A 25,806-nucleotide genomic window follows, 5' to 3' on the forward strand; every position below is an offset into this window, starting at 1 on the left:
GAACCCACCCCCCTGCCCCGGGCACCGCAGGTATCCCCGTAGGACCTGGCCCGGGCAGCGGGGCAGGGCCGGCCGCCGGCGGCCCCAAAGGAGGAACCGGCTGTGCCCAGACCTGCCCGCAGGTGCCCGTGGAAGACCCTAAAAAACTGGACCCGCTCCCAACCCCCGCCGGGGGAAAACCCGGGGCGGGGGAAGGAAGAAAGGACAGCGGTGTAGTGTGTGGTGCAGCCTCACCTGCCCCGTACGGGGTTGATGCCATCCACGGGGGGCCCATTGTTGCAGGGCCTGGTAAAGCCGCCATCGGCCCTGCCGGAGCCTGTCGTCCAACCGGAGCCATCTGCCCAGCCTGGGCCGCTGCAGGATCTCTCCCCAATGCCGCAGGAACTGGATCAAGGGACCCTCCGGAGCCCGCACCGCTTCTCCACTGCTCGAGCTCGTCGAGCCTCTCCAACACCCTGGCCCAAGACATGGCAGGAGAAAGAACAGGTTGAGGGGCAGGAGGCAACGAAACCACCCCCCCTCGCTCGGGGACCACCCCCGTAGGCCCCTCCCTGCTGGCCCGAGCCCGGGCAGAAGGCCTAAGGGCCCTCCTGGGACGCGCAGCCGGCGGAGCCGTAGGGGCAGTGGCAGGCCTCTTTTTTGGAGCCATCCCAACTTAATTAATTCTAGTATGCAGAGAGCAACCTAAGCTCTACCTAGGATTGAACTCCCCACCGTCTGAGTGGCAAGCAAAGGTCCCCCACCACTGTGCCCACCTAGAGCCAATTACTGGAAGGGGAGAAACCCTTGCCAACCCTTAGGCCCCCTGTCCTTAGGCGCAAAAAGAAAGCCTCCCCTCAAAGGTAGGCCTTAAAGGCCTGAAATCCGGCCTCCAACCAGCCCAAGACCGGGGACCCCAGAAGCCAAACCGCCCCACCGCGCCCTCCTCCCAGCCGGGAGGAGGTTACCAGTCCCCCTCGGGCCCGAGGGGGATCCTCTGGGAGAAAGCTCCACGAGTCCCAAGGATTGGAGCCTCAATCGGAGATCCGGTGAAGAAAACTTTTCGCTCCCTCGATCGGCCACAAAATGGCGGCCGCGACTCGAGGGCAACCCAAAATGGCGTCGGAGCAGCACTCAGCCGAGTGTCTGCTCTTAGGCTGGGTCCGGGGCGAAAAGGCCTGCTTCCAGGCCTGCTGCCCTTAAATAGGGCCAGCAGGCCCCGCCCGGACCCAACGTCATGCCCAGCCACGTGGGCAAAGCAATCCCGGCCGAAATCTCGCCGCGAAACCAAGATGGCGGCCGCCATAGGAAGGGTCCGAGTCTGCCTGGCCCTTCCGCAAAAGCACCGTGGGGCCGGTAAGTCAGCCGGCGATAATAGCTGGGTGTCAGCTGCAGCAGTAATCCAGGAACGGATTGGAGTGCTGAGGATCACATGGGTGTCAAGTAAAAGAGTTAAAGATGGTGGCATGCACACAGTGTGCCTATTTGACAGGTTCACTTTGTCTAACAAGTGTTTGTCACTTCGTGCAGGAGAAGCAAAGTAAAGACGAATACAAGCCAACCTTCGTTTTGTGGTTCTTTATTCCTATGCTTATTCCAGAACGTGATAATTTTAACTAAAAAACCTACTGTCATATCCATGAAGTCATCAGGAATTGTGTTTGACGTAGAGATTAATTTTAGGCCAAAATATTACAGAACAAGAAACATCACCACTGCTGCTGTCAGAATTAATACTTATCTGCTATGTTAACAAGATAGATATATCTACTTGTCTGCTTCCTTAGTCAGAAGTTGTGTCACCAACAGCACAGTTGTTTTGATTTAATATACTACAAGACACAAATAAATTTCAAGGATAGATATTACTTGCTGTGGGATTTTATCATGTATATCTGCTTGGGATGGGATTACAAAAATCAGGATAATCACTCCAAGTGAATCCTTGCCTCTTATAATGTCAATTTTCCACATTGGTACATTCACAGTCCTCTTTTAAAAAAAATCAATTTCTACAAAATTTCAATGAGAAAACAGCTTTGTCTATTTCTTGAGGTAAGGCTTGAAAAATGATTTCTCTATCAGAATAAGATTAATTTATTTAAAAAAGAAACAATTGTTGTGGTTAGCTCTGGCCCAGCTCCTGCCCCAAGGACTGTGGATGTGGGGGAGACATCCACATGCTGCAGGCCTATTTTGCCCCCGGTGGAATCTGCTGATGAAGGCTCCTCTGACCAAGAAGACATGAGTGACAGGGAGGAGGAGAGTGTAGCAGACAGCTCAGAAGGAGATCAATTATCTAGCTCCTCCTTGGATTCAGAACAAGAGTTAATGATACAGCCACGCTTGCGGAGAGCGATGCATAGGCAACAACAACTGAGAGATTATTATCAAAGAAATTGAGGTCACCTGTGGTTGGGTGGGGCTGTGGTAAATTAGTGAGGCTGCTATAAATAGCAGCCTGTGGGTTTGGCCATTGTGGAGGATTATCTGATTGTTGTGTTTCATGACTGCTTTACTGACTTTGACCTTTTGTGTGCTGATTTTTTCCCGCTTTGAAACTAAACCAGAGCAAAGTGTGTTTCACTCTGTGAAAGAAGAAGGACTGTGAATTGCCTCACAGCTGCAAGCTAAGTATCTCAGAACTGCTAAGGGACTTGTACAAATTACCAGTTTGTTTGGAGATGACTGCTCTTTGCTATACCAAAAGAGGGCTTAGTTTAAGTGAATTTTCGTTATAAAGAACATTGTTTTGAATTTTCAAACGTGTGTGTGTCTGAAATTTGTACCTGTGAATTTTTGGGAGGAGTCTACCAGAGAGCCTGACAGAACAAACAATGTACATCAGATTTCTAGTTTAATTTAACTTTTAAGTTTGGAGGAGAAGAGTGTTCCAAGATGAGTTTTCACATAGTTTGTAGTATGTGAATACTTGTACTTGTAGTATGTAATACTTGTTGGAACTATGAGCATATTTTTAATGTTGATTTTTCTTTTGTTTTTGTTTTCAGGTAGTACTTTGTATGTCCTTAAATACCCCAGCTATGTCTGTGTCCTTAAATATCCCAGCCATCTTTATTTGAAAAAAAATATTATGGAATCTTCATGTCCCTCATCACAAATCTGCAAAGTTGAGGGAGGAAAAAGCAGCCTGGAAAGAAAATGAAATCAAGCAGATTTCTTGGATCCTACAGAGATCTCTTAACTTCCTTACTAATTACTAGGTAGGTCCCAGATCTTTAAAGATAAAATTTAAAATTACCTCTTTGGAAGAATCATTGTTTAGCTCTGCTTGATACAGAGCAAGTAGTTAAGCAACATTTCTTCAAAATACCAGAATATGAAGGGCCAGTTGATATATGTTCTGGTTCATCATTATCCATCTTTAAAATATTTGAATTTGTCTTGCCATGATACTGTTTCTGCATCATAGAACCTTGAATGTTTGTTTATGTTATTGGCTTTGAATAATTTAATTCACCTGTAAAATATACTTGATTATGTTTGAAGCAACAAAGCTACCAATTTGGAACCACTTATTTTCAAAATAATAGTGACCTAATCCTTACAAGTTATCAATAGCTTTGTACAACTTCATACACTTTTCCTTTCCCCCCAAATATACATGCAATTATCTCATTGAGATTAAATAGGTTAGAAAATTACAGCATGTTTTTACATACTATGATTGTTTAAAAAAAATAAAATTCAATCTGTTTGAAGCCAAGTTTCAGAATTATCAGTGCCTTGTAATATGGCAATTCTAAAAGTTCAGTTCAGCTGTTCTTGAGAGGATTTTGTTTTACAGGATCAAAAACAGCTTACTAGAGTGAACCTTCATCCTCATCCTGTACCCGAGCTACAGATATTTGCCACTATCGCAAAGAATTTTGCTTTTATGAATTTAAAAAACTGAAGTGAATTGATAGGTAGTCTTCAATTTGTGACACTAGTCTCTTAGAAACTGATCAAAATTCCAACATGCCACAAAGGTTCTTGTTACAGAGTTCCAATGCTGCCTAACATTTGGTCTCTTATCTGCATTTTGGGCACTCAACCACCAGTTTGTATTTATGGGAGTTATTTATTTATTTAAAATCAACATGCTGTCCATCTCACTGGATTGATATTATTTTTGCTGAAAACTGATGTGTTTTGGCAAAAATGCAGAAATGTGCCATAGTCAACAATGGTTCACTTGATCGACCATGGCATTCACTTAATGCCTACAGATTAACTTAATGACAATATTGATTTGCTTAGTGATTGCTGTATAAAAGGTTGTAAAATTGGAGTGGTCACATGATGAACCCCCCCCCCCCATACAACTGTCATGATTTACAACCATAATGGGCAGATTCAATTATATTTGTAAGTCAAGGATTACCTATAGGTACTAGTGATGACCATGTTATTATTAAGATGTATAAACTATTAATGAAAATGAATATGGAAGATGAATATGACAAAGATTAAAAGGTTGATTAAATGGGCAAAACATTCTGAATTTATTTATTAAATTTATATGCTATATATCTTGCAGTCAAAGGAGACTCTGGGAAGTTGACAATGTAGTAATGAATACATTGTAACGCTTGACCAATAGAAGATTATGTGGAATAAAAGAATTGAAGTTTATATTGAATCATAACTTGAAAGAGAACTTTCACAAGATGATGTATCATTCATATTAAATATCTGATAAATTATCTGAAAAAGAGTGATTGTAACAAAAGAAAGCAAGATAAAGCAATAGGCATCACTATAACACCATTGGCATTGACAAACTCACCATCAGCCAATTGCAATTATACTTTTAACACCAACAAACAACAATATACAATATAAAGATATGTCAAACATACATTGGAAATGTGATCAATCCGAGGGAACTTTTTATTATCTTTGGTGGACATATAAGAAAACTAAGAAATTTTGTGATCAAATGTGGATTTTAATTCATAGAATTCTAAAACTAAGCGAATAACTGAAACCAGATATTTTTGTCTGTTTGATGGATAAAAAGATTGAAACCCCCCCCCCAAGAATTTTGTTCTTATACATGATAACATCAAGCATAACTCACAAATTCCTATAATGAAAAAATAGATGGTGAAATCAGTTGAGTTGGCCGAGATGGCGAAAATGAGCTTTTGATGCATAAATAGCATCTGAAAAAACATTTCCATTGGAAAAAATATATATTATTCAAGGCACCTGGCCTTCAAACTTATAGTGAGAAAGTAAACATTTGAAATTATAAAATCCCTAACACATTGAAAATACAATACAATTATAAATATAATTAGGTCATTTGAGATTCACTCCCAAATATATAAGTATATAATTTTTAATTTTAAAAACCAATCACTTATTAAAAGTGTGAAATATAAAAGAAAAGAGTTTACAGTGAGTAGTATTTATACAGTGAGTAAAGAAAAAGGGGAACCTCCCTCCCAAATGTGTCACAGTAAATCAATGAAATGCTCTGGGACTTCAAAATTCAGACAAACACCTACCACATAACTTCCTAAGACTTTTTTTTTTTTAATAAGAAAGACAAAAAAAATCTGGATAGTGGACATTGCCATTTCTGAAGACAGCATTACAGAATAGAAAGAACTGGAGACAATCACAGGAGACCTGCAAATAGAAAAAGAGTGATTGTAACAAAAGAAAGCAAAGATAATACCAATAGCAAAAGCAATCACTAGAACACCATTGGCATCGACAAAGTCACCACCAGCCAATTGCAATTATACTTTTAACACCAACAAACAACAACCTCTGCCCATGCCAGCTCCTTGGGAAGGATACATGGATGAAAATGCCAACCTAACATCTGGCTGACTGCAAGTAATCATAATAATGTCATTTATGTTTTGGATTAAGAATTGAAAGAAAAGTTTATTGCATTTACAGATTACACCAAATTGGTGGGTTAATTAATACACTAAAGGACAAAAATAAAATTAAAAACAACATTGATAAGCAGCAAACTGGTCTCAACAGAATTGAATGAAACTTAATAAAGAGAAAAGGAAAGCTATGCATTTAGACTTACTTGAGTTAAGATGGGCTGTCTATAAATGTTATAAATAAATAAAAATAAATAAATATACTTGGAATAGAGGAAGTAAATGCACAAGAATAGGAAGGCTAGCTAATTTGAAAAAAAGAATAGTATGGACATCTAGCTTGAAAAAAAGCTCTTGGAATAAGAGTTGATTGTTTTCAAATCATAAGAATAATTTCACTTTATTCTGTGTTAGCCATGAAGCAGATCTTACCTCAAGTATTCTGAATTTTATGACAGTATAATTTATACTTATCATTTTGTGAATGGTATGGTATCTGAATATCATACAGTTCAGTTCAATACAAATAAACATATTCATAATTACTACTGCATTTTTTTTATTCCATATTATTTACCCATACTTTTTCTTATTTTGATATTCATGCTTAACACTCATCATGTTCCTTATTATAACGTTTGTTTCCCTGACTTATTTAACTTTGTAATACATTGCTTTACCATTCTTCCATTCTTCAACCCTTTTCTCTCTCCACATTATTATAGTTAAAAACATGATAACAGCAGTAGACTATGAGCCGGAACGCTAAATTGCGCTCGCGGCGGCGGCTCATAAGTGTTTGTGGTGCTAGTGCGATTTTGCTTCTGCACATTTGGAGGTAGCAAAATTGTGCACGGAACGCAGGTGCGCCCGTGTTTCGGCAGAGAAACCTCACTGAAACACAAGGCGCACCTGCAGCTCTGTGCGTGATTTTGCTACCTCCACAGATGCAGGAACAAAATCGTGCTGGCCCTGTAAGCACTTACGAGCCATGGCGGTGAGCACAATTTAGCGTTCCAGCTCATAGCCCACCGCTGCATGATAATTACTCATATTCCCATTATTTAACTCTTCCTTTCTCTATATATTAATGTTCCTTTCTTTCCATCATTTAATATATCAATAGTAATTTCTAGTATCAATCACAATCATTTAAAGCAATCAACATATTGCTATTCTATCTTTTCCCTAGTTTTTTCATTCAAACGGATTTTCTTATCCATATAATTCTATTATTAATACACATACATATATCTAATCACATTACCTACACAATAATCATATTTATACACCTTTGATAACACCATCATTCAACCTCTCATTTCTAATTAATAATAAATTCTCATTCCAAATTTTTCCAGTTTCATATCCATTTATAGTAAAATGTTTGTCCTAATTTTTATTATATTCCATATCAACTAATTTCCCAGCCTATATCATTCTAATATTAATACAATTATTAAAATATGATCATAACATATCTGTAACTCTTTCTCCCTTTAACCATTATCTCTTGTCAACATCCAATCCTTTAAATCCTCTTTTTTTGACTTTTCTCCCATATTTTTTTCTTAGGTCTTTTATTCCATCTACTTCGAAGTTTATATTCTGAAACCATAATTTAATTTTCCCCTTGCCCTGACCTTTCCCACTGTTTAATTTGAAAGCTTTCTGTTCTAAATCCTATCTTCCCCCACAAGCCTCTTCCTGTTCCTCCCATTTCTTATTTTAAATCTTTTGAAGTGTTTCCTCCCCATTTTAATTCCTAAATCCTTATTAATTTTAATAGTGTCTCTTTCTTGTTATCTTTTTTTTTGCTGGCTTCTCAATTCTGTTTCCTTTTCTATTCCAACTGATAATTCCATTCTTTCCTTCTTAACCCAGTCTTTGATCCTTGTCTCCCATCTTCCATCTATTCAGTCAAATATTTCTGTCATGCCCTTGTGTAGTTCCAGTATAAGATCCTTAATGTGTTGCATTATTGATTTCATTCTGTTTAAGTCTCTACAATAATCAGAAACCAAGCATCCAAGTCAAATTTTAATGTTCCATCAATGTTCAATCAAATCAGTCAATTACTTCAGGAATCCTCCATTCCTCAAGTCTTTTTAATATATCCAATGATATTCAGGGGTCTACAAATGCAAAATCTTATTTAATATTCCAGTCTTCAGTGGTTGGAATGTAAATATGCATAGTTCAACATTTATTTTCAGTTATTTTAATGTTTACTCCCAAGTTGCAAAAATTCACTTTTATCAGCAGATGTCGCTCTTTGTTTCATTCTGCTACCTCTCTCTACTTATGGTTTCTGGCTATTCACTGGTTTAATGGCAGCCATTTTGACGGCCACTGCTCCTAGTCTTTAGATCAGGGTTTTTTTCCAAGGTGGGGGAGGGGAGATGTGGCTCCCCTCAACCTGCAAGGCAATCCTCCTTTGCTTCACCACCACTACAGGGTGGCTATGGCTTCAAATGAAGTCCCTGACAGGGAGAGTTTGGAACAGGGCCATGGAGCTCGTGGTCCTCGTTTCTCAGGGTGCTGGAAGTTCAACCGGAAGTCCAGATTTTACCCTTGGACAGACTAGACTTGGTCAGATGATCCAGGTTAGCAACTAAGCCTGGGAGTCGAGGCATTCCAACTAAGGTCACAGTTGTTATGCAGAGAGGTAATATTTGGCTGAGTTCCAGTGCATAATCACATTTGCAAATTACATTTACTTACTTTTAAAGATTAAGAACCTTTAGATTGGCAAGTTTTGTGGTACTTACTGGATGGGTTTCCTTCAATTCTTAGCAAAAGAAATTTTAAGTATAAGTTTAAGAATATAGAAAAATATTTGGGGGGGGGAATATATAGCAAAGGAGTGATTATAGTGTTGATTTTAGAAACTCATAAAAGAATAGGAGTCCATATAGATTTGAAGTAAGACTTTGAAATTAATTACAAGATTTCTTCCTGTGGGAAACAGCTGTTGTTCTAATTTCTAAAAAAAAAAATATGACGGAACTTTGAAGGTTGGATACCATAGGGAACCAGAGGAACTAAAGAATACAATTAAAAGATAAGAACACATAATTAGACTTGCTAACATAGAATGTTGCAAAATACTTTAAAATTGGATGTATTGAAAGATATTTGCGAATAATGGATTTACACATTATTTTAAAGAATATTTTACATTATAGATTGTGTCTAAATGAAGTTCTAACAAAAGGAATAATTTCTATCAGACAAGACTGAAATTGATTTAAATCAGGATATAAAATGACAGGCTATACCACTTATATGGAAGACGATACATACTGGATATACCTATGAAACCAGTTAATATCTTAGTAATTAAAAGGTTTATGAAAGTAATAGATCAGAAGAATTACTTGGATTTGCAATGTACAGACTTGTTAAAGGATTTTGTGAGAAGGAATGATCGGGGAAAAAGATAACTCTTTTTATTATTAAGATTATTAAAATTATTAAGATTATTAAAAGTGAAGCGAAGGAATATAAGGTTTATTTATTTGATCAAAGTTAAATAGATTTGGTTTTATCTCTTGTAACCTTTAATGGACTTTTGCTGATCAGTACTCGGAACAGAATATAATAGAATTCTTTATTAGCCAAGTGTGATTGGACACACAAGGAATTTGTCTTTGGTGTATATGCTCTCAGTGTACCTAAAAGAAAAGATACATTTATCAAGAATCATGAGGTACAACACTTAAAGATTGTTATAGAATTCAAATAAGCAATTGGGAAACAATCAATATTAATATAAATGGTAAGGATACAAGCAACAAGTTACAGTCATAAGTCTGTTTATAGATAAGACATGAGATATGGAAGAAGAGATGATTTATTGTACAGTATTTTTAGAGGTGATATATTACTAAAATTGCTTATGCTTGTGAGGAAGGGAAGAGGCCTAAAATTATCTTTTCTTATCAAATTGCTCTAAATTTTCAGTATAACCCCAATGGGAAATTCTACCTCAAACAAACATAATGCAAATCAGACAGCCAATTTAGTGACCATATGAGTGAAAACCAAAGAAGAATTCCAGTTAGGTCAATTAGAAGGTCACGAATTTAACAAATTGTCAAGTTCTTTGGATCTCTCCACTAAGCATGTTGTTGCAAAAAGCAAATTTGAGGGTAAGGGTACGGTGACAGATATTATACTCATGAAGCAAACATAGTTACAAGTTAGAATTATAAGGTATATAAATTCAATTCAATTCAATTTATTAGATTTGGATGCCGCCCCTCTCCGAAGACTCGGGGCGGCTCACAACAATAATAAAAACAATATTCCAGCGAAAACAAATCTAATATTAAAAAGCACATAAAGCCCTATCATATTTTAAGAAGCAAACAACATATACGTACCCAAACATAAATATAAAAAAGCCTGGGGGAAAGGTGTCTCAACTCCCCCATGCCTGGCGGTATAGATGGGTCTTTACGAAAGACAAGGAGTGTGGGGGCAGTTCTAATCTCCGGGGGGGGGAGTTGATTCCAGAGGGCCGGGGCTGCCACAGAGAAGGCTCTTCCCCTGGGGCCCACCAAACGACATTGTTTGGTCGACGGGACCTGGAGAAGGCCAACTCTGTGGGACCTTATTGGTCGCTGAGATTCGTGCGGTAGCAGGCGGTTCCGGAGGTACTTTGTAAAGATTATAAAACACTCAGTGTCACTTTGGTTACTGAGATGAGTGGCATATAAATTAAATTATGAAATAGAATATCTTTCAAAAATGAGCATGGACATATACATTAGACTATGTCTATTATTGCAGTGATTAAGTTGAATCCAGGTCTGGATAGAAGAAGCATGCAAATAATGATTGTGTGTTTCATGAGAGTAGAGTAAGTGGGGATATACAGGCACTTGAGTAATTCAACAAGTGAACCAGTGATGTGATAGAAAAGAAAACAGGGTAATGAGGATAAAATTTGCATTGCAAGAGGAAACCCACGTATACATAATATATCACTTTTTTTCAGTTGGAATAAATAATGCCTTCTTAGAAAAGCAATTTGCATTCCAGAAACTTGGGAGTAAGAAATTTCCAAATATCTCAGCTAGAAATAGGATGATGAAAAGATGCTGATCTGCAGTTATAACGGAGTTCTCCAAATCTCTTAGGGATACAGTTCACTTGACATGAGGAGTATTATATTCACCATCTTGAGTTACTTATAAAGTAATAAAGACAGTATTTTTTTTTAAAAAAAATAAATATAATAAAAATAAATAGCAAGCTCTTTCCTCTTCTCTTTGTTGCGCACACTCATGCCTGCCTTTTTCTGCTCTTTCAAGTAAGATGTATCAAATATATTTATACTAAGAGGTCTAGACACTTTTTCTGGAACAAGTGCTTTTGACTGTCTGCAAAGAGGTAATTGTGTACACAGAGGTAATTGCAAAGAGGGGAGCACTTATTTGTAAACCATGTAACCTTTATCCTGAAGTCAATTTCAGTCAATATTATAGTCAAGAAAACCTAGATGGTCTAGCATTACAAACTAAGAGGGAATGAAGGAGGGAATATATAAACTTAGAACTTCAGTTGACTGCACAGAAAGACGGCAATGAAAACATTTACACACCCCTCGCATCCTAGACATAAAGTATTTCAACTCCTACCCTCAAAACGTTGCGCACCAAGACAACTAGACACAAGAACATTTTTCCCCGGAACGTCATCACTCTGCTAAACAAATAATTCCCTCACCACTGTCAAACTATTCACTAAGGCTGCATTACTATTAATTTTTCTCATTGTTCCTATCACCCATCTCCTCCCCCTTATGACTGTATGAGTGTAACTTGTTGCTTGTATCATTACAATTAATATTGTTTCCCGATTGCTTATTTGAACTCTATGACAATCATTAAGTGCTGTACCTCATGATTTTGACAAATGTATATTTTCTTTTATGTACACCGAGAGCATATGCACCAAAGAGGAATTCCTTGTGTGTCCAATCATACTTGGCCAATAAAGAATTCTATTCTATTCTAAAGAAGAGGAATGTGATATTGCCAAATTTGAGAGCATCATCGAGTCTTCACAAATAACCTTGTCCTTTTCTATGAATGCAGCTGAGAAACCTATATATACAGCCTTTACCTTCATCGGGCCTATTTTGGGGAATAAATAAATAAATGGTCTGAGATTATGACACTGGATAGGGAGTTGATCTTCAAGGTCCCCACCATTCCATGATTCATTTTTTAAGAGGTAGCTATGAAAATGTTTGAAGAGTTTTGCTTTTCTTTTACGGTGTGGGATACAGAAGAGTGTTTTCATTTCTAGAAACCCTGATTTCTAGAAACCCTGATAATGCAGGGTTTCTTTGCCTGAAATGGAATAAAATGGTGCGTGTTTACTAACAGTAGCAGTACTGCAGGTTTTATGAAGATGTTGGAGGAAAAATAAATCTGTTTCCAACATTGACTGCAGAATACCAAAAGGGTTCAGTTAAGGTCACAGGAAAAGGAATCTTCACATGCTTGTTAAATTGTAGGAAGAAATGGCTTCTCCAATTTCAAACTAAGCAAATTCTAAAGCTACATGGCCCGTGAGATGAGAAACCATCTGAACACTGTTTTAAAGCTTCCCCTCTGGTCATCCAAGGTAGCTAAGCTTACTAGGCAAATGAAAACTGAGACAATCAATTCATGATTTGGGAAAGATGGTTCACCCAAAGGAACTTGGATTTGTACCTCTGGTATCCCATCTTGTAATCTCAGGCCCTCTCATTTTATTTTGTATTAAATTTTATTTTGTGTGTTCCACATACAGTTGCAAATGCAAAATAATAGACTTCCTTCACACACAAAAAGATAAACCGTCTGTTCAACAAGTATCAATTTAAAAAATATGAGGGTCGCCCGGAAAGTATTGCACCACATTTTTTTTCTAGCCTACAATAGTGGTATGAATGCAAAACTTTAGATATACGTTATTTGATTTGTCAGGAGTGTGTGTGTAAATTTTGCATTTTTTCAGACAGAGAGCATAGCTGCAGCAGTGTTTCGAAATGCCGTCTCTGAGTAATGTACGTTACAAGCAGTGTTTCGTCATTGAATTTCTGTTGGGAACATTCATAAATGTTTGTGTAGTTATGGAGAATCTGCAGTCAACAGAAGTAGTATGGTTAGACGCTGGGCACATAGGATGAGGCCTTTACAATGCAAATGGCTTAGTGAACAGAATAAGGAGTGGTACCAACAGGGCATACACACCTTTGTGCCTCGCTGGAGGAAGGCCATAGAACGAGAAGATTACGTGGAAAAATAGGGAGTGTAGAAGAAACATCATTCTTTCTTGTGTATAAGTTTCATTGTGCTCAATAAATAATTATTGAAGAAAAAATGTGGTGCATTACTTTCTGGGCGACCCTAGTAATAATCTCCTACCCTTTTTTTAGATTCACAAAGAAGCATGGCTAATATGTTTAATCCAAGTTTTAGGGGTTGGGGGGGGGAGAGAAGTGTTTTGAGTGCGCCTCAGGACTCTTTCCATAGCTCCTGAAGGCCTGGAGAAGTGCATATGCAAGAATTTCTATCTGGGAGCTGGAAAATTACAGACATTTGAAGCATCCGCGGGAACAGTAGCCGGCACACAAACCGTTCCCCAGTGTCGACTTTTTTTTTTAAAAAAATTAAAAATATGGGAAATTGTTCAACGATTAAGAGAGCGACCTCTGGCGGCCAGTCGCAACTCTTCGCGTACAAGTACAACCGAGCGGGCTTGTGAGAGCGACTAAACCGCAAATCTTCCCAGCGGCATTTAATAAAGCCCGTCGGCGCCTTTAAGTGGGAGAGAATCCCGTCAGGTTTGGCCATCTGGAAATATCAAAGTTTGGTTGGATAAGCGCGCGGCCACCGTGCAGCTTCGCGTCCGAGGAGGACCTTCGCTAACGAACGAACCTGGGGACTCGAAGTGATCCGCTGCGCACCTCCCTCGCGCCAAATTCCTCGCGCCAGAGAAGGGGGAAAAAAGCTGCAGAGGAGAGGCCCAAAGGGAGTCTCCCCCCCTTCATTTCCCATTTTAACCAATTAAAGGCAGAGGAGAAATGGAGAGCTGCGCGCTGACCCTGGAGAAGGAGCGCGGGAGGGGCCGGCAACCGCTCCTGCCGCAGATCTGGCTCCCCTAAAGGAGCTCCCTTCAAGCGCCTCAACGGCTTCTTTGCCGTTTGAGGGGGAGCCCGAGCAGTGAAACAAAAAAACAAAACCCAGACTTATGCTCTGGTCAAAACAAAGCAGAGAGGCCCAAATCCCTCAGACCGCCGGAGGGAGGGAGAGCGTTGAGGGACTTCTCTAGGTAGCCGCTTCTGCAGACGGACTCGGCTCCGCCAAAAGAGGAGAAAAGTGAGGTCTTTCCCCCTCCCTCCCTCTCTCGCTCCTCTCCAGCCTTTCGGGACCGACACGGCGACCGCGAAGCGCGCTTCCTTCTCTCCCGCCCCTCATCTTCCCCCACCCCCCAAGGCACCCCTCCATTCTCCCCGCCGCGCCATCTGAGGGCGGGAAAGAAGCGAGGGCAGCCGGGACCGGCGCTGCAGAGAGAGAGAGAGAGAAGGCGAAAAAAGCGCGCGGCCGGGGCAGGTCGAGCGAGAAGCAATAGCTCTGGCCGCGCGTGCGCGCGCGAAAAAAAAAAAGACGGGGGGGTTGTTGGCGAGAGCGAGAGCTCAGCTCCGCGAGGAGAGAGAGAGAGAGGTTCGCTCGCCACTGCCGCTCGCTGGGACAGAGGGAGCTTGAGGAGCGGACGGAAGAGAGAGGGAGAGAGATGCAAGGCACGGTCTCTGGCTGGGAACCTCTGGAGAGATGAGGCGGGCACCCGCCACCGCCGCCGCTGCGTCTGAGGCAGCCCCGCGTTTTTGAAGGTAGTTATATGTGACTGGGAAAGCAAGGCGTGAAGGGGGCGAAGCTTTAAGTCCCCTTTGCCGGGTGGGTGGGTGGAGGAGGAAAGCACCGGAGCCGCTCTTCTTGGCTTACCTCAAGGTTGACTCAGCCTTCCATCCTTCCGAGGTGGGTAAAAATGAGGAGCCGAATCGTTGGGGGGGGCGATATGCTGACTCTGTGAACCGCTTAAGGAGGGCTGTAAAAGCACTATGAAGCGGTATATAAGTCTAAGTGCCATTGCTATTGCTCTGGGGCGTTTTTTTCCCTCTCCCCCCCAACCCGTTGCCGGCTTTGAAACTGAATCGCTTAGAGAAGCGAGGGGAGGGAAGCGATGCGGTTTCCACACGGGCGATCCCCAACATCTTGGGTCGGTGGCTGGACGCCCCGCGGGAAGGTTCACTTTTCCGCTCTGCAAAACGCTATTTCGGGGTAGCCCAAAACAGCCGCCCGCCCTTAGCCTTAACAGACATTCCTGTGGACTTCAGCTTTGCTGGTTGAGAGTTCCCACCACCACCGCCTCTCTTCGGGCACCCGATTACCCAAGGTGTAAAGTGGGGAGAAACGGTCGTGTGTTAACCTTTAAGGGATCTGTCCATCTAACGGGCTAATAGTGCACAATCTTTCCAACTGAACGCCGGGTGGGTTTATTCGTCCCTGTGGGAAAAAAATAATCTGAAACTGCTGCTTTGCGCAAGCATCATAAGAATAGAAAAGAAGAGAAATCTCTTACCATCCTTTCTTTTTTAGCGTGATGGTAGGGCATGCAGCGAACTATAGGTAACTGTAATGATTGACTGATAAATTTTGATTTGTATGCCACCCAATTCTCAAACTATGGCTCAGGGAAACCTGATGGTCTAATGTGTTGGGCTGGAAGGAATTAACTTACAGGTTTGGGAGTTGTGAGAAGTAGCTATAAGTACATCAATGCACAGGCGGGGAAATCATAAAAAAGGATCGTCAGTCATAGAACTCTGCCTTTGTTCACCCAGGGCTGTGGACTGACTCTAATTCTAAGTAGAAATTTTTTGGTTGGCCTTGTAATGTAGAAGAACAGTGTTGGGGGGGGGGATATTGAAAGATATGGATCTCTTCTCAGGCTTTGACGGGTGATAAAAGTTCTAGTTTTGTTTGGAGCTAGAAATAGGATTGGCTGGAATTCGGGGTCTTGAGGCTGCTGCTTCCCTCCCCCAGGTTCTATAATGCCACTTCTTATTTCTAGAGATGATTACAAGCAAGAAGAGGGAGATTGTGATCCCGCTGTATAGAGTGCTGGTGAGACCACATTTAGAATACTGTGTTCAGTTCTGGAGACCTCACCTACAAAAAGATATTGATAAAATTGAACAGGTCCAAAGACGGGCTACAAGAATGGTGGAAGGTCTTAAGCATAAAACTTATCAGGAAAGACTTAATGAACTCAATCTGTGTAGTCTGGAGGACAGAGTGGAAAGGGGACATGATCGAAACATTTAAATATGTTAAAGGCTTAAATAAGGTTCAGGAGGGAAGTGAACACAAGAACAAGGGGGCCCAATCTGAGGTTAGTTGGGGGAAAGATCAGAAGCCATGTGAGAAAATATTATTTTACTGAAAGATTAGTAGATGCTTGGAACAAACTTCCAGCAGATGTGGTTGGTAAATCCACAGTGACTTGAATTTAAACATGCTTGGGATAAACATATATCCACCCTAAGATAAAATACAGGAAATAGTATAAGGGCAGACTAGATGGACCATGAGGTCTTTTTTTACCGTCAATCTTTTATGTTTCTATGTTTCTATTAGAGTAACAACTGGAACCCAGAATTCCAACCTCTTAATGTCTTATTCTCTATTTAAAGTTCTTTCTCTGCTAATTTAGGATTTTTCCTGTGTTAATTTCCAAATTGTCCTAATAGTTTCCCAGTTTAATTTTGAAAAATCAGAAGGAAAAAATGTATGCCTTTCAACAATCCATTTGTAGAAGCAAGTTTTTGTATGGATGAGATACACCCATATTATTTTTTTTTGGGGGGGGGATCTGTGAAATCATTAAAGATTTCACTGAAAGGACAGCAACTCTGTGCTCTTAAATAATAGCAGGCACCCAAAGAAAAGAGAATGGTATTTAATCCAGGTGATTTAATTTATATGGTGCAACAGGTAAAGCTGTTGTTGCAGATAAGACGGATAATTTTTTTATACAGCATTGGATTAACCTAAACAATATTCTGCTATTTAGAGGAAAGCCTAACCCTTCCCCAGTATTGGGGCAAAAGGGTAGGGGGAATTAAGTATGCCAGCTTCATCCAAAGGAGTTTTTTGTTTGGGGGGGAGGGGGCAGGTAGCCAAGATAATATTAGGTCTCCTGCTGGAACAGGAGGTATGACCTCAGGTTCCTTCCAACCCTGGATTGCTGTGCTGTTGAAGCTGCATCTAGTGCCAGGGTTTGTGGTCCTTCCTCTTCTTTTTCTCTCCCTCCCTAATTCCCTTCCCTTCTTTCTTTCTCTCTCTCTCTCTCTTTCTTCCAACTCTTTCCTCTTTCCTTCCTTCCTTCCTTCTTTCTCTTTTTCTTCCAATTCTTTTTTCTTTCTTTCTTTCTTTCTTTTCCCCCCTTCTCTCTCTCTCTTTTCTCCCTTCAAACCTTTCCTCTTTCCTCCCTCCCCCTCCCCCCTTCTCTCCTCTCCTCTCCTCTCCCTTCTCTCTCTCTTTCCCCCTTCCCTTTTGATGAAGCCGGCATACATACCCCACCCCCACTCTTCCCTTCCCATTCATTATCAGGGAAGTAAGATCAAGTGCAGGGGAGCTTCCTCTCCTTCTTCTAACAAGCATTTGGCTTTCCTAAAGCTATTTGGCTGCACCACCTCTTTCAAACCCCACCATCACTATGATTGATTCTTCTGTGGTTTCTGACTGCCAACATTGGCAGCTCGCCGATTGGTTGGGGGATAACTATCCTGGTCGGGGCAAAGCCCATGATGAAACCTGTTTCGGCAAATGGGCTGTGCCTGTGCTGAGCATATAGTCCAGAGGGGCCATGGCCCATTGGCCAGGGTGAATGGATGGGTGAGGGGTGTCAGGAGAAAAGCTAGAACAGAATCTCCAGAGGAGGAACCATGGCAGAGAAGCAGGTACGCCCCAGGGTAGGAACTGAAATGTCCCATTCCATTTCCTAGAGAGTGAGGCTGTGTCACTGATTAAGATTGTGCCATCTGTAATCTCTACCCATCTAAAAGATGGGTTTCATCTTGCAAAAAGAGGATTTAGAGAAGGCTTGAAACTGAGCAGGCTTCAAGTGAATGAAAATGTTCTTATTCATTCCCTCCCCCTCTAACACAGCAGGTTTTCAGACTTTGCTGGCTAGTTCTAGCTTTCAGAAGGAAAAAAATATTTTGCAGGTAGGGTATTTCCCTGGAAATGTACACTTTCTAATCTATTTCCATTCATGATAGCAGTTCTATTTGTACTAACAAAACTACTTAAATTTGTTATATCAGCTGTTCATGATGGTTTAATGATTTAATAATTTAATGATTGTAAATTAAATCTGTAAAATAAGAACCAAAATGCAAAAAGACATACAATGACTCCTAAAAAGATAGTTAGGGCAAAGAGTGATTTTAAAAACTCTATGGTTTTTAAATGAACTGTTTTTATAAACTTTGGAGTAGTGTAAATATATTTTATTCATAGTTAGAGTAAATCAAATTCCACAGTTCGGTTTATTTTTCAAGATTTTGTTCCATCAACACAAATGCCAAAATGTCCCAAGGAGGAGGTGAAATAAATATGACTTCTTATTGACATTTTATTTTGGATTTTAAAGGTTGATAGATTAACAAAGCTCTTAAACAAGAAATGAAAAGTAAAATCCAGAAGTATTGCTTTAGAAGTAGCAGATAGTAAAATTGCTTTAAAGGTGAAAGAGCAGAAATGTTGGAAAAATACAGATGTTTACTTGAAATCGTACTAACCCAGATAGATGCCAAGTACATATTTCTGGGAAAAACATTCCACAACCTGAAGAGGAGCTTTTCTTCTCAAGAACTGCTCTACCAAGTTCAGTAGGGACATTCAGAAAAAGTCATCTGAAGATCTCAAAATCCAGGGAGGAAGATATGACAAGGCACAGCCTGTTCCTGTTTCCAAACTAGGACCAAATTAAAAGAGCTCCTTGAATTGAGCCCCCAAATATGATGGAGCCAGTGATAAGTACTGATGTGAGAAGTTAGTTTCGACCCATCCAGTTGGAAAACTGCTATAATGTTTTGAAATTTGGTTTTCACCTATATAAAAAAATCCATGTTCAGTGCATTGCTGTAGCTTATGCATCAGTGAAAGCCTATTTGCTACATTGGCCTCGGAGGTGTGGGGGGATGACTAGTGAGGTTGGCTCATGAATTGGATGGCTGCAATTATTTTAAATTAAAATGTTTTCATACTGATTAATGTTCATTTTTGTTGTGAGATGCGCTGAGTCCCTAGGGAGTTGGACGGCATAGAAAAACAAACAAACAACAAATAAATAAATAAATAAATCAATTAATCAATCAATCAATCATTCTGACTGGTAAAAAGCTTAGGAAGTGCATTCATCTTTAATACTCAGGCTGTGAAACACTCTTTTTCTCAATACTGTAGAAAGAAGATTCTTAATTCAAAGCAGTCTGTTGACAACAATTGAAAATAATTGTGGGACCTTTTCAATAAACACTTAACAGAATGCTCTGTTGTGTTGTCAAGGGTAAATTGAGGAAAAATCAGAAGCTGTATATATAAGATAGACTGAGTATGAGAAAGAGACAAGTTGATGGTTAAGTTAATAGATTATTTATATTCTTAAGACCTATAGAACTGTGAGTAAATTCTATCCCATGGAGCAATTGCTAGCTTTTAGTACAGTAGTTATTTCATTACTATAAATCAAAGCCAGTCCCTGTGGCCCTTAGAATGTTGCTGAAATGCAGTTTCAAGCAGCCTAGAATAGCATAGCCAATGCAGAGGGATGCTTGAGGCTATAAATATTTGTTTCAATATTTGTTTCAGTTTGCCTATTACACAAGATTTAGTATTGGATACATCCCAAGTGTTGCACATCTTGAACAAACTTTCCTATGTTAGAGGTCTACTAATCCTACTAACAAAGTAACAGAATAATGGAGTTGAAAGGACCTTAGAGTTCTTTTAGTCCAGCCCTTGCTCAAACAGTCAGCCCTATACCAGTGATGGCGAACCTATGGCACAGGTGCCACAGGTGGCACACAGAGCCATATCTGCTGGCACGCAAGCTGTTGCCCTAGCTCAGCTACAACATGCACGTGTGTGCTGGCCAGCTGATTTTGGGCTTGCACAGAGGCTCTGGGAGGGTGTTATTGGCTTCCAGAGATCCTCTGGGGGGAGGGCATTCTTACCCTCCCCCAGCTCCAGGAAAGCCTTTGGAGCCTTGGAAGGGTGATACGCAAGCCTACTGGACTCACCAGAAGTTGGGAAACAGGCTGTTTCCTGCCTCCAGAGGCCCTCCAGGAGGTGGGGAAAGCTTTTTTCGCCCTCCCCAGGCATTGAATTATGGGTGTGGACACTCTGGCATGCACAATAGCATGCACCTATGCTCTTTTGGCACCCAAGGAAAAAGAGGTTCACCATCACTGCCCTACACCATTTCAGACAAATGGCTGTGCAATCTCTTCTTTAAAACCTGCACTGAGCACCCACAACTTCTGAAGGCAAGTGGTTCCTTTAATTAATTGTTCTAACTGTCAGAAAATTTCTCCTTAATACTAGATTGGCTCTCACCTTGATTAGTTTCTCTCCATTACTTCTTGTCTTGCCTTCAGGTGCTTTGGAGAATAGGTTGACCCTGTGTTTTTTGTGTCAACCTCTGAGATATTGGAACGCTGCTGTGTTTATTTATTATTTTATTTATTTATTAGTTGGACTTGTATGCCGCCCCTCTCCGAAGACTCGGGGCGGCTCACAACAAGTAAAACAGTCACAACAATGCAATTAATTAAAATATTTAACGATTTAAGAAAAACCCCATGTAATAGCAAACACATTCACAAGCATACCATGTATAAATTAACGTGCCCAGGGGAGATGTTTAGTTTCCCCATGCCTGACGGCCAAGGTGGGTCTTAAGGAGTTTTCGGAAGGCAGGAAGAGTAGGGGCAGTTCTAATCTCCGGGGGGAGTTGGTTCCAGAGAGCCGGTGCCGCCACAGAGAAGGCTCTTCCCCTGGGACCCGCCAACCGGCATTGTTTAGTTGACGGGACCTGGAGAAGGCCCACTCTGTGGGACCTAATCGGTCGCTGGGATTCGTGCGGCAGAAGGCGGTCTCGGAGATATTCTGGTCCGATGCCATGAAGGGCTTTAAAGGTCATAACCAACACTTTGAATTGTGACCAGAAATTGATCGGCAGCCAATGCAGACTGCGGAGTGATGGTGAGACATGGGTAAGCCCATGACTGCTCTCGCAGCTGCATTCTGCACGATCTGAAGTTTCCGAACACTTTTCAAAGGTAGCCCCATGTAGAGAGCATTACAGTAGTCGAACCTCGAGGTGATGAGGGCATGAGTGACTGTGAGCAATGAGTCCCGGTCCAGATAGGGCCGCAACTGGTGCACCAGGCAAACCTGGGCAAACGCCCCCCTCACCACAGTTATCATCCGTAAATCCTTTTTTCCATTAAACCACACATACTAGATGTTACAAAGAATGCAAAAGTTCTCTCTCATAATAAAATGGGTTATTCTTGCGGAGGAAGTTGGGGAAGTGAGGGTTAATATGTTCCTCACCTGTACTTTTCTGTTTATAGGTATATGGAAACATTTCCTCACAAGCAATCTGGCTTCTGTCTCTAGAACTCAACTCAGTAAGGGGGGAAAAAAAGCTCCAGGCAAGGAAATATTGGGGTGAATAAAAGAGGAGAAGCTGCTGCCCTTGCAGATTTATCTGTGACTTCTATACTTTTACATATGTGGGATGCACACTCACCAAAAATGATTTTTTTAGAATAGAATAGACTAGGATAGAATTTTTTATTGGCCAAATGTGATTGGACACACAAGGAATTTGTCTGTGGTGCATATGCCCTCAGTGTACATAAAAGAAAAGATACATTTGTCAAGAATCATGAGGTACAACTCTTAATGATTGTCATTTATTTATTAATTTGATTTATATGCTGCCCCTCTCTGAGGACTCGGTCATAGGGTACAAATAAGTAAACAATCAATATTAATAAAAATCATAAGGATACAAGCAACAGTCATACAGTTATAAGTGGGAAGAGATATGTGATAGGAACGATGAGAAGACCAATAGTAATAGCAATGCAGCCTCAGTGAATAGTTTGATAGTGGTGAGGGAATTATTTATTTAGCAGAGTGATGGTATTCAGGAAAAAACTAATTGTGTCTAGTTGTCTTGGTGTGCAGTGCTCTATAGCATTATTTTGAGAGTAGGAGTTGAAACAATTTATGTCAATTTAAGGCAGTCATTGTTTTTTCTGCAGCTAAACCGAGATAAACAAATTATCTTAGTTTGGGACATAATTTTTGAGAAAAACCAGCAAATAAATTAAGAGCATCATCTGTACCAGGTAGTATAATGCAAAACTGAAATCTACTTTGGTAAAACATTGAAGAATATACTTCTTCTGTTCACCAATTGCAAACTTGCATAGGCATCTATCTGATGAACTTTGAAATGGCACTTTTCAATGATGTACTCTTTGGTTATCTTTTCATTTCTATATGTTTGTTTTTAGAAGCTACATTGTAGACAGTGAAGAGGCAAGTTTTAAAATTGAGCTAGCTCATTTTCTTCAGATTTCAAATTATGATAGTTCCTTTCTTTGATTCACCATCCCTAACTCTTTCTTACAACAAAGGAACATAAAATATAATAATCAAATTATTCTGAGCTTGAAGCAATACCAACCATTTAGAATAGAATATAATAACAGAGTTGGAAGGGAGGTCTTAGATGTCTTTTAGTGCAACCCACTGCTTAGGTAGGAAACTCTGCACCACTTCAGACAAATAGTTAGCCCAGTGTTTTTCAACTGGGATTCCGCGGAACCCAAGGGCCAACCAGGGATTCCGCAACTTAATGAACCAGCCCTCCCTGACCAGGACCATATCATGCAGCAGCAGCAACCCTCACCACCCTCTCCACCTCAGGTCTGGGCTTTCATTGCCTTACTCTGCTTTTACCTCCTCTCCCTCCCAGAACACTTATTCGGGCACTGCATCGAAGTCACAGTCCCACTGCGGCCGACCGCCTCCCCTCCCACGCACGGTATCCTGGGAAGTGTAGTTCTAAGGAAGGTTTCAGAAGTGCACCAAGAAGCCCTCAGCTGCCTTTTCGGCATGATTCAGCTTTGACTTTTGGCCGCTGTTTGCTGCGGTGGCAGCAGCTCCACCTTTGACAACCGTCGGCTTAACATTGCTTCTGAAGTTTTCCCCAACTAACCTCAGATTGTGCCCATACTGGTATATCTGCCCATATCCCAGTGACTCTGGGTGGTTTACAACATTAAAAGCTACAACATAAAACTATGCCTCACCGATGCTAGCAACAACACACTCAGGTCAACTACTTCATTGGTTCCATCTCTATTCAAGGTCCCCAGATGACCTGACAAAATCATGTCTTAAGGGCCTTTTGGAAAAGCAACAAGGCGAGGAGGAATTGTATTCCTGGGGCGATGATGTTCCATAAAGAAGGAGCCACCACTGATAAGTCCCTTTTTCAGGGATGCATAGAAACATAGAAGATTGATGGCAGAAAAAAACCTCATGGTCCATCTGGTCTGCCCTTATACTATTTTCTGTGTTTTATCTTAGGATAGATATATGTTTATCCCAGGCATGTTTAAACTCAGCGACTGTGGATTCACCAACCACATCTGCTGGAAGTTTGTTCCAAGCATCTACTACTCTTTCAGTAAAATAATATTTTCTCACGCTGCTTCTGATCCTTCCCTCAACTAACCTCAGATTGTGTCCCCTTGTTCTTGTGTTCACTTTCCTATTAAAACACTTACATCCTGAACCTTATTTAACCCTTTAACATATTTAAATATTTCCATCATGTCCCCCCTTTCCCTTCTGTCCTCCAGACTATACAGATTTACCGCTAACATGGACCGATTTATTAAAAAATGAAAATTAGATGAAGCTGACGTTACTGACCAATCGCCTGATGTTTTTTAGATTGAAAAAAATTGGGGGTTCGCCTTTAAGGGACATAAACAGTACAGGTACAGGTACCGCCAGAAATCTGATGACACCAAATGGTTGAAAAACACAGCCAATATCTTCGCAAAAACTTCCAGTGTTGGAGCATTTGCAACCTCTGGAGGCAAATTGTTCCACTGATTAATTGTTCTAACTATCAGGAAATTTCTACTTAGTACTTAGCATTATTGATTAATTTCCATCAAGAGTTCAACAAACAAAAATGCACAATTGCTTTTAGTTTTCAAACTGTACTCCCATATCCTTCCTATGTATCCTGAACTTAATTAGCTCCATCCAATGCCAGAAGAATTGGAATGCATACATATTGTGACACTAGGTACTGATCACAGACAATTTGAACTCTTAAAATTTTGTCCCTAAGATCAGGAATGAGCATGAATTGTTTGATTTCAAGTTTAAGGAAAAGCTTTGAAATACATGTGAATTGTTCCACGCTGAGAATATCCACAACAATTCCTTGGTCACGAGTACCAAGGGTCAGATTGAAAAAGTGGAATTGTTTATAATTATATGCACATTGATGCAACAGTTAAATTAAATTTTTTTATTTCTATAAACTGATCTATAAACTGATATTGCATACTTCATATTCGTGTACTCAAGATCGCTTATCTCTTTGGATTTGGCTAAAGGTAACATGTTAAGTAGAGGACACGGAAAGGTGAGATTTAATGGAGGGTGTATATATTTGACTACCTTAATATATAACATATCACATGTACTTTGCCTATGTTCTCTTTTGTTGCCACCATGTAAGCGCTTTTTACTGCATCCTGTTAACTTCCTTTATCTTTATATGGTACCGAGATGATATTTGCTGCTAATTGGACAGTTTTACCTTTGTATCTTTTTTATGGAGAGGCAGATTGTTCAGACATTGCTTTTCTATCTTCTGAAACTGATGCGAACCGGAATTATTCAATCTACTTGTGGTCTCCATTCCCTTGACTGGTAACTTGTTTTTGCTGCAACAAAATCATATGTAATAGCTTGATTCATAGGCTGAAATATTTTGAAACAATTCCAATAATAGTAATAATGATACACTAACTGTTGTGGATTGGACAGAATGTTAATGTAAAGGATATTGCCATATTTGCATTACAATTACCCCTTCTCTGATCCTACCAACTTTAAAGTATAAAATATCAAAAGATTCATAATGGATTCTGAGGATACAAGCATATGTGTAATACTTTCCTGTAAGAAAGTATGAAGTATAAATATTCAGCTGTTGGGAATATTCTCAGCATGGAACAATGCACATATATTTCAAAATGTTGTCTTGAACCGAAATCAAACCCATCCTCGAATACAGCTCATCTGTTTGGAACCCATATTGCATCTCAGACATTAACACCCTTGAAAATGTCCAAAGATACTTCACCAGAAGCCCTTCACTCCTCCACTCGAAATAGAATACCCTATGAGACTAGACTTTCAATCCTGGGCCTAGAAAGCTTAGAACTAAGACGCCTTAAACAAGATCTAAGTATTGCCCACAAGATCATATGCTGCAACAACCTGCCTGTCGGCGACTACTTCAGCTTCAACCACAACAACACAAGAGCACACAACAGATTTAAACTTAATATTAACCGCTCCAAACTTGACTGTAAAAAATATGACTTCAGTAACCGAGTTGTCGAAGCGTGGAACTCATTACCGGACTCCATAGTGTCATCCCCAAACCCCCAACACTTTACCCTTAGATTATCTACGGTTGACCTATCCAGATTCCTAAGAGGTCAGTAAGGGGCGACTACAAGTGCACTAGAGTGCCTTCCATCCCCTGTCCTATTGCTCTC

The 25,806-nt window shown here is 40.4% G+C and overlaps 1 protein-coding gene across 3 annotated transcripts in view; it reads left to right on the forward strand.

The window, feature by feature from the left end:
• Positions 1–3,087: 3,087 nt before the first annotated feature.
• CHST1 (carbohydrate sulfotransferase 1) overlaps positions 3,088–25,806 on the forward strand; it is a 68,027-nt gene continuing 45,308 nt past the window's right edge. Inside the window, exon 1 of one of the 3 annotated variants that reach the window (XM_070734797.1) lies at positions 3,088–3,203. The gene's annotated coding sequence lies outside the window, so the exon portion shown is untranslated. Of the gene's footprint in view, positions 3,204–13,687; positions 14,731–25,806 lie in introns of those variants that run through there. The other 2 variants (XM_070734807.1, XM_070734789.1) reach the window with 2 other exon arrangements.

The sequence above is a fragment of the Erythrolamprus reginae genome, chromosome 1, assembly GCF_031021105.1.
Source record: "Erythrolamprus reginae isolate rEryReg1 chromosome 1, rEryReg1.hap1, whole genome shotgun sequence".
Classification (NCBI taxonomy): Eukaryota; Metazoa; Chordata; class Lepidosauria; order Squamata; family Dipsadidae; genus Erythrolamprus; species Erythrolamprus reginae.